This window comes from Zonotrichia leucophrys, chromosome Z (assembly GCF_028769735.1).
Source record: "Zonotrichia leucophrys gambelii isolate GWCS_2022_RI chromosome Z, RI_Zleu_2.0, whole genome shotgun sequence".
In the NCBI taxonomy this organism is placed as follows: Eukaryota; Metazoa; Chordata; class Aves; order Passeriformes; family Passerellidae; genus Zonotrichia; species Zonotrichia leucophrys.
In genome coordinates this window covers 995910-1005039 of record NC_088200.1, presented here as the reverse complement: position 1 = coordinate 1005039, position 9130 = coordinate 995910, and positions in this window count along the sequence as shown.

Here is a 9130-nt window from a genome sequence, read left to right as displayed (position 1 = left end):
CTCCCTTACCCTCTCCTGGGGCTCCATTCCCTTCCCAGCTCCCTCATCCTCTCCGGGGGCTCCATTCCCTTCCCAGCTCCCTCAGCCCCTCCTGGGGCTCCATTCCCTTCCCAGCTCCCTCAGCTGCTCCTCAAAGGACTTGTTCTGCACAACACGAGGTTTCTGCCTGGCTCCTGGTAATGAAAACTGAGCCGAGTGAAGGGAACGCAAACTTTGGGTTGGTTTTTGTTTTATTTTTTCTGTTCTTAGAGTTATACAGAGTAAGAGCTCACTTGCATAGCAGCCCCTATGGCAGGGTTTCCCGGCCATCTGAAGGCTCCTCCTAGACACCTTGCAGGAATTTTGTGCTTATGAAATTGTTCCAACCTCTGCAGCTCAGCTCCCCTTGGAACAATGCATTCTCTGTGAGCCCCTGAATAGAAAACATCAGCCCATAGTGATAGAGCTCCTGTTAGTGCCCAGCCCTAGACATGGGATAAAAGTGCTTTTCAATGTGTACTTGGGAAAAAAAATGTCTTTTAATGCTCCCACAGTACTCCTTTTACAATGCCAATGCCACTTACAGCCATTGATAGGAAGAAGTTAGACTAATCTTAGCCAGAAGTTCCCATGACCTTTCAGTATCTGCAATACTGCAACTTTTCTTAAAATTATCTTTGCAGGGAAAACAATGTAAAATATACCAAAGGACTTAGAGCAGACAAACCCTTACTTGTTAAGGAGCCCAAATATTACAGGAAGATGTTTTTGGTGATTTTATGCAGCTGGTATGAGGAGGGCAAAATTCACAGGAATCAAGTGGGAATATTGAGGAACAAAATGAAAGTGAGTCAAAGGGTTCAGCAGTGATTTCACACAGTGCTTCATGGGGTAACCTGGGGAACTCCCTGCCCCCTTATATCATCTCAAATTTGCAAGTAAAATGGAAGCAACTGTGATTAAATATTGGAACCCCCTTCACTTTCTTAGAATCAATTAAAAAACTCCTCAGAAAAAATGGTTTAAACCCTCTTTTTAGGAAGCAAACTCATAAAAGGACAGAACAACCAGCAAATTAGAGATAAAACCATAAATCTTTGAGCAAATACCCATCAAGCAGCAGCACTGGGACACAAGGTCTAATGGAAGAAGAGGAAAAAAGAGAAAGGAAAGGAAGGAAATATCTTCTCCCTGTTGTCTTTGTGTACAGTAAACTGCGCTCACCGAGAAGCTGCTCAACGCCTCTGCCAAGCAAAGTTTTTATTCTGGCCTCTGCCTGCTGCAGTCAGCCAGACTGACCAAAATCCCCCCAAAATTGTGACAGCTGGAATAAAATAGTCATCCTGGCAGAGCAAACATGATCACAGAATGGCCTGGGTTGGAAGGGACCTTAAATCTCATCTCATTTCACCCCTGGGCAGGGTCCACTATCCCAGGCTGCTCCAAGCCCTGCCCAACCTGGCCTTGAAGCATATCAAAATGATAAGAAAACAGTAACAGGGAAAAAAAAATAATTTGAAGGACCAGGAAACAGTCAGAAGCCATATTTGAGAAAAATAAATGCAAATAGGTCTTGTGATGCAGGGAAAAAAAACCACACTCTTGAAATGTGTCATCCCATGCATGACACATTTTGGGGGAGTAGCACTGAAAAGCAGCAGGCTGTTAAACATCATCTGTTTCCAAGTGGGAAGTGCACAATTTCAGATCCAGACCTTTTCCAGGCATAAATGGTGGGACAAGCACTTCACTCTTTTTATGACAGGGGAGAAGAGAAGAAAGAAGAGGCTGTGGAGGCTGTGGTGGGCTGCAGTTAAAATGGAATGGTCACCTCAGTCTGGCTCTGCTGGGACCCTGGACAATGACCCTGCATGGGCCAGCGTGCTTGTCCTGATGTGATCTCTGGGTTCTCTGTTTCAAAACTGAACCTCATTTACAAGAACAATCCAGCTCTGTTCCTTAAGGCTTTTCAGCAGAGGAACTTGCCAAGGCACAGGTATGGTTACTCCTGGGACATTGGGGTGACACCCCTTGGAAAACTGTCCACAAGCCTAATGTATTTTACATGTGTTTTAATATTTTTAAAGCAACAGCAAGCTGCTTTTCATGCAAGTAGGGATGAAAATATATGCAAAACCTGATATAATTCCTTTATTTTCATTGGGCCTTGCAGACCACACCACTAAGTGTTTACAGGCAGTCCTTTTAAGATTTATTTTTATATTTGGGTATTCAGAGGCAGCTTCTGCTCAAGTGGAATTCCTTTTTCTGCTGTCTGTGAGTAGTTTTTTCCTAATAAAAACAACCATTATTTTTACTAGCAACAGCTGCTGTCCTGAGCCCAGCCCAGCAGCACCCAATCTCCATGATGTGGGAGTTTTCCTTTCAATCTGGGAAACACCAACTCCAGCTCTGATCTTTTTTCTTTTAAACCAGGGGTTGCCCAGCCCTCAAGCAGGGATGAGCAGGGCCTGAATCTGGCTCCCTGCTCTCAGAATATCTTGGAGATGTGAGCAGTGAGCTCATGGCTGGGATCTGCCCACGGCCACCAAAAAGGGGACCACAAACCTGAGCCAGACCAAATTCCAGCATGGACACCTGGAAGATCTGCTCTCCCCTTGTCCACAGCAGCCTCCTGGTGTACACCAACGGGATGTGGGTTCCTAAACCCCTGGGCATTCCTGAGAAACTCCAAAGGAAAGAAAAAGGATCCTTTCCTGGCCGTGGAAGGTCTGCAAATGCCAGACGTTCCGGCTGCCTACATTCAGCCTCAAGGCCCCTTTGTCTCATGTGAGTTATTCATAATTACTCAAGCTGCTAATTTTCCTCTCATGTAAATGATGTTGGGAGGCAATGCATGAAGGCAGCTAGGCACGTACAGGATAATGGATTGCAGGAGGAAAGAATGGAGCTGGCATGATGTGAGAACGGCTCTGGGTGCTAGGCAGGTTCCAGCAAACTGGAATGCTTCTGGGGATTCCCTAGAGATGCAGGTGGACAAAAAAAATTCCTCTTCAGATTAATCACCAAAAGATTGAAAGGGTGAAATGTTTCCTCTCACGTGGAAAAAAAATCCATTTTAGTGCCATGGTGCTCCTCCCCAAACCAGCCCCCTCTTCCAGCTTGGGGATGTTCGGTTCAGCCACCCCAAAGGCACAGCCCTTGGGACGGCTGGGTCAAGACTTTTAAGGACATCCTGTCTGTGTTTATCCTGCTGGAAAAACTTCCAAATGAGGCCTTATAAACAAGCTCATGTTTTTGGTTTTTTTTTCACAGCATCTCCACCTGACAGCTGAGTGTCCATCTCCTGGGAGCACACAGCCGCGAGTGAGAGCTCGCCTTTGGATGCAGGGTAAACACCAGCAGATGCACACAGCCTCACCAGGAGGTCATCCCAGGCACTTCTGTGTCTGTGCTGGCCTCTACCTGCATCACCAGCACTGAGTTTTCCATCTCAAACCCCACTGCTCTTCAAGTCAAGTGGTTTGCCCTCACAGTTCATGCCTTAGCTCCCTGTTTTGCTGGCAGTGAGGATGTCAGGAGAGGACAAGGCTGGAGCGCCACAGCACAGTGGGGTTGGTTGCTTGTCTCACATAATTTTGGGGAGTGCTGGAAAGCAGCTCTGAACACACCTACCAGGCCTCCAGTGAACCCATGGAGCCTCCAGACCACGTCAGGGATTTGTTCAGCTGGAAACCTTCACTCAGTGCAGATGTGGGCTGAGGTTTCCACATGTCTCTGTTAATTTTTAGCCTAATGGGGCTGAACCCTACGGCCAGCATTTTCAACTCTCATGACTTCCTGAGTGTGTGACTGCTTCCCACGGGACATTTGGCCTTGTGTGGGGGAGCACCTCTGGGCAGCACATTTCCTCTCCTTACCTTGCACAGATCCCCACGTGGACTTCACCATGAAGTGCTTCCAACCAAAAAAAGGTTATAGCTCAGCTAGAAAAGATGGAATATTCTCAAGATGTGAGAAGTCTTGCTGACACATCTGTACACAGCTGAAAAGGGAGAGAGCAGCCAGAGGCCAGTGAAGTGCTAACAAGGATGGAAACACTTGCAGAGAGCTTTGAAAAGGACAGGATTTCACTCTCCCAAGTCCATGCACTGTCCCACCAACCTGTCATAGAGACTAAGGAGTGAAGCTTTTTTTCAGCAAACACACAGAACTAGGTGGACTTGAACTTGGGCTTATTAATGGGAAGAGTCACATTTTTCCTCTTCCAGAGGAGAGGAAACAAAGATGTCGGATCTGTCTTAGTAACTGGAGGAAGGAGAAGGAAATTCTAGCTTCTTTCTAGCAAAATCGGATCTGTCTTAGTAACTGGAGGAAGGAGAAGGAAATTCTAGCTTCTTTCTAGCAAAAAAGGAACATGCTTCAGCCAAAGAACTGAGTCAGCTAAGCGCCGTCTGTGTAATTAACCGTAATGTGAGTAAGACTCCTTGGGTTTTCTTCTTTTATCTCATTCCTTTACTGCAAATCTATTTTTTCAGCCTCATGTACCCTTTAATCTGTCTTGTCTAGTTACAACTGTGTCAGCGTGAGCTGAGACACAACAAGGTGTTCTCCTGCCCTGGGGTTGGAGGCTTTTCAAGCTGGGCTATGGGGGCTTGAAATCACTGTGCTACCTCCCCAAAATACTGCTGTGATGGGCATTGAGGTTGGCTTCAACAAGGTCTACAAGAGGTCCCTGAGGAACTGCTCTGATCTCTGCTCCCTGTGACCTGCAGACCTGCACAAGAAAGCTAAAGGCTTTTAGGAGGGAATGGAGTGAGGCTCTTCAGAGAAGAGTTGACTCCAAAGCCCATTGTTGGTTTTGGCATGAAGGGTGGTGAGGCTGTCACTGGTGTTCCAGTTGGGACGTAATCCATCTGCAGCAAGAGGGCTGGCAGCCTCTGGAGTGTAATTCAGGACGCCTAAATCAGTAGTTGATTGTTCAGAAAATGCAAACTGTGAATGAGGCTTTATAAATATTTCATCTGGGTTTGTGTCATCAGGTCCCAGTACCCAGGGCATGGCTGGAGCTGTTTCAGGAGGTTTAGGTTGGGTATCAGGGAAAGGCTCTCCCCCACAGGGTGCTGGCACTGCCCAGGCTCCCCAGGGATGGGCACAGCCCCGAGGCTGCCAGAGCTCCAGGAGCCTTTGGGCAGCGCTGCCAGGGATGCCCAGGGTGGGATTGTTGGGGGTCTGTGCAGGGCAGGAGCTGGAATGGGTGATCCTGGTGGGTCCCTTCCAGCTCAGGGTATTCTGTGATTCATATCAGACATCACCTGGATCATGAGCTGCTGCTGACCAGGTATGGGAATGAAAAAGGTCTCTCCAGTCACCAAAAAAACTGAAGAAATGTCTCTGATGTGTAGCAAGGCACGGGAGCCTCAGAAAGGTGCAGTGCTTGACGCTGCTCAGCAAGAGCATCACCCTTGCCCACCCATGCCCCTGTACACTCCTGGGCTCGAGTGCCTCCCTGAAAAGGTTCAGCCAAATCACAGCCAATGCTGTGTGTGGCACCAGTTGATACTGCTCAGAGCTGGTTCTCAGCTTTTAAATGCTCTTTCTGTTTCAGTTCACTGCCTGCAACATGTCTTGATGTGAAACACCTATCCCACAAAAGGTCTTTCAGTTCCACCAAGCCCCAGCAGATAATTTTATGCAGAAATACCTAATTTATCACACAGTGAACAGAACATTGCATTTTCACATGCAACTCCAGGAAGCAGCATGCTCTTAGGATGTCACCTGTTGGGTCTATTCCTCATTTCCTGCCCAGAAAAATCCATTAGTCTTTAACTCAACAACTACATCTCAGGGATGTAACCTACCCCTCACCTTTTCCGTTTATTAGCTGGGTCAAGAGGCCAGAATGGGACTGGCCAATGCAGAGATGTCACTGGTCCTTGTCCAAATTGCTGCACATTCTCCAGAGATGCATATTCAATAAAACCTCCCCTCTCTGATACTTTCAACCCTTGCTATCTCCTTTTACAACAATTGGGTTCAAGCTGAATGAATCAGTGAGCTTTACGAGAATGACATTATTCCTTGAGTTTTAACAGGGAAAAAAGTGATTTTACATGTTAACATTTTCAATATGTTCTGGAAGTCAAACTACAGCTAAGTAATAGCTTGGGGCACTTCATAATAGAATTCTAAAACAGTTTGGGTTGGAAGGACGCTTAAAGTCCGTATTGTACTAACACTCCTGCCATGGGCAGGGACAGCTCCCACTGTCCCAGGCTGCTCCAAGCCCCATCCAGCCTTGGGCACTGCCAGGGATCCAGGGGCAGCCACAGCTGCTCTGGGCACCCTGGGCCAGGGCCTGCCCACCCTCCCAGCCAGCAATTCCTCATTCCCAATGGGCCAAAATCTGTCCCTGCCCTCTGGCCCTGGGAGCCATTGCCTGGCTGCTGTCCCTGCCTGCCTTGTCCCCAGGGGCTGTGCAGCTCTCCTGGAGCCCCTGCAGGCCCTGGCAGGGGCTCTCAGGTGTCCCTGGAGCTTCTCTGGTGCAGCTGAGCAGCCCCAGCTGTGCCAGGCTGGCTCCAGAGCAGAGGGGCTCCAGCCCTGGCAGCAGCTCCGTGGCCTCCTCTGCACTGGCTGCAGCAGCTCCAGCTCCTTGTGCTGCTGGAGATTCCCTTTGAAAGCAATAAGATGTACTAAACTCCAAAATTATTCCATATTTGTTCAACAAAGGTGGCACAGGACCACTGAATATCTGGTCTGTATGGGGTTGGGGTTTTCCCCTCCTGGACAGGATGTCAGCAATGTTCCCATTCCATACAGAAACCACACATCACAGCTTCACATGCTAAAAATCATCAGCACCTTCACATCCCCCTGCAGAGCTGGAAGCACGCCCAAGGAGCCTTCACAATCACTTAGCAGGCAGCAGACAGTTAAGAAGACCCCTCTGTCCCCTTGTGCATCTTTATAAACTGGAAGCACAGCCAAGTGGTGGAACTACACACAAGCTGAACCCTGCGTGTCCAAAGGAGGCTGGCACCCTCCATGAGGGCCAAAAATAAATTGGGTCAGGGTTGACTCGCTCTTCTTCACTCTCCCTGAACCCAGGGTTTCAGACAAGCAAGGTGCCTTCAAACAGCTTTCTGTGGGGAAGAAGAACTAAGGAATATAACTTTTATTTAATTTAATAGGAGAGAGCACCAAGGCTGAGGCTGACACACAACTGAAATGCCTTAAAAGGCAGAGGTGAAGAGGGCGCTCAGGAGGCACTTTCATTTCTGGAGCTCGGTCTTCTTGGCCAAGTTCAAGACCTCTAAGAACTACTACAATTAATTGCCTCCTCCACAGCCCTTGTAGTCCTCCCTCTGCTGTATTTTTCTGTAGTATAATCACAAAAAACCATAAGGAGCTATCAGGAAGGAATATTTTCAGTTTCTGTTTTGAACGTTATCATGCAAGAGTTCATGCAACTTCCCTGGAAAATAACTAGCCAACAAATCAAGATCAAAATTACTTTTTTCCAGTTTTTTTTTTAAGAACTAAATCCTTCTAAATCCATAAAATCAGAGAATAATAACACCAGCAACCCAAAAAATATTTCTTCATCTTCAAAGTATCAAAATTAATCAATTTTCTAATGAATTCTAGTTCAATTTTATTTTGGGGAAGCAAAATAATTGAAAAGTGTCTATTTCAACAAAAGTATTACCTCCTGGTACCTCATTAATTGAAGATTAGGCTGCAGAGTTTCTAATCAGATGAGTTTCTAACCATTCTAAGGTAGATCATTAGAGTCAACAATTTTGTATTGTCAAGCCATGGGTCAGCCACAACTGAAAAGCAAAAAGCATCTACCCAGAAACAATGTCTATCTACAGAGACATGTAGAGAGGGAAAAAAAAAAAAAAAATGAGGAAAAATCATTATTGAAGATGTGGATTTCTTCCTAATGGCAAAACTAAAGTTTGGTTTTAATAGGCTTCAACCAGCAAAACTTAATTACATGAATAGGCTTAAAAAAAGTGTTTTCTGAACACGCATGTGAAAGGCTGGTTCTCCTCAAGGCCACACATCCCACACTGCCCAGGCATGGGACCAGGACCCAGAAGAGAGTTTTTTTAATGTTTCACTCATATGGGATTGCACTGGGGACTTCCTTTAAAGAGCAGCCGCTGAAGGCAGCAAAGCAAATTCCCCAGCTAACATTTCAAGGAAATGAGAAGTGTCTCAGCCTCTCTGAGAGCCTCTTCTGTCACTGCACAGCATGACCATATCTGCTGAATTCTCTCTGTAAAATCCCCCTCCCAAATGAGGGCTCTGAAACTTTCTCAGAAGATGAAACAGTGCAAATTTCTCTGCCTGTCAGCAGCATAAATTCACCAGGAAAAAAAAAAATCATGTAGTTTAGCAGAATTTACTCAGGGAAAATTTTCATAGTGGGGTTTCCTTCTGAATGCTTGTGCAATGATAAAATCAAAGTCAAAGATCTGGAGATAAACTCCAGTTAAGTATCTGGAGAGGCAGTGGGGACCTCACCAGCCTTTCCCAGCTTGCAGGGCAGGATGCTTTAATGGCACCAGGCACATTCCCGTAACACCCACCTTATGCAAACAGCAACAACCTGTTGGGTAAAACACGGCTTGTTCCGGCTTGGGGCAGGCAGGCCCTGCCTCCCAAATGGCACATGTGGTTCAAGGTCTCGCTGGGACCCTCCCCATCCTCTGGGGCCAGCTGGGGTGCCTCAACAACCACCGTCCTTTATAGAATCACAGGATGGTTTGGCTTGGAAGAGACCTTAAATCCCATCCCATCCCCTGCCATGGGCAGGGACACCTTCCACTGTCCCAAGTTGCTCCAAGCTCTGTCCAGCCTGGACTGGAATGTTTCACAGCCTCAAACTGTACCAGGAGAGGATTGGGTTGAACATTCAGAGGAATATTTTTACAGAAAGGGTGATTTAACACTGCAAGTGGCTGCCCAGGAAGATGTTGGAGGTGTCCAGGAAATGGCTGGATGTGGCACTGAGTGTCCTGGGCCAGGTGACAAGGTGGGACTCGGGCACAGCTTGGACTCGGTGGCCTGGGAGTGATTCCAAGTGATTCTGGGATCCTGTTTCCATGGATGGGGCATCCACCTCCCCTCTGGGAAATCCTTTTCCTCTCTGGGACACAACAGCACAGGTGCACAC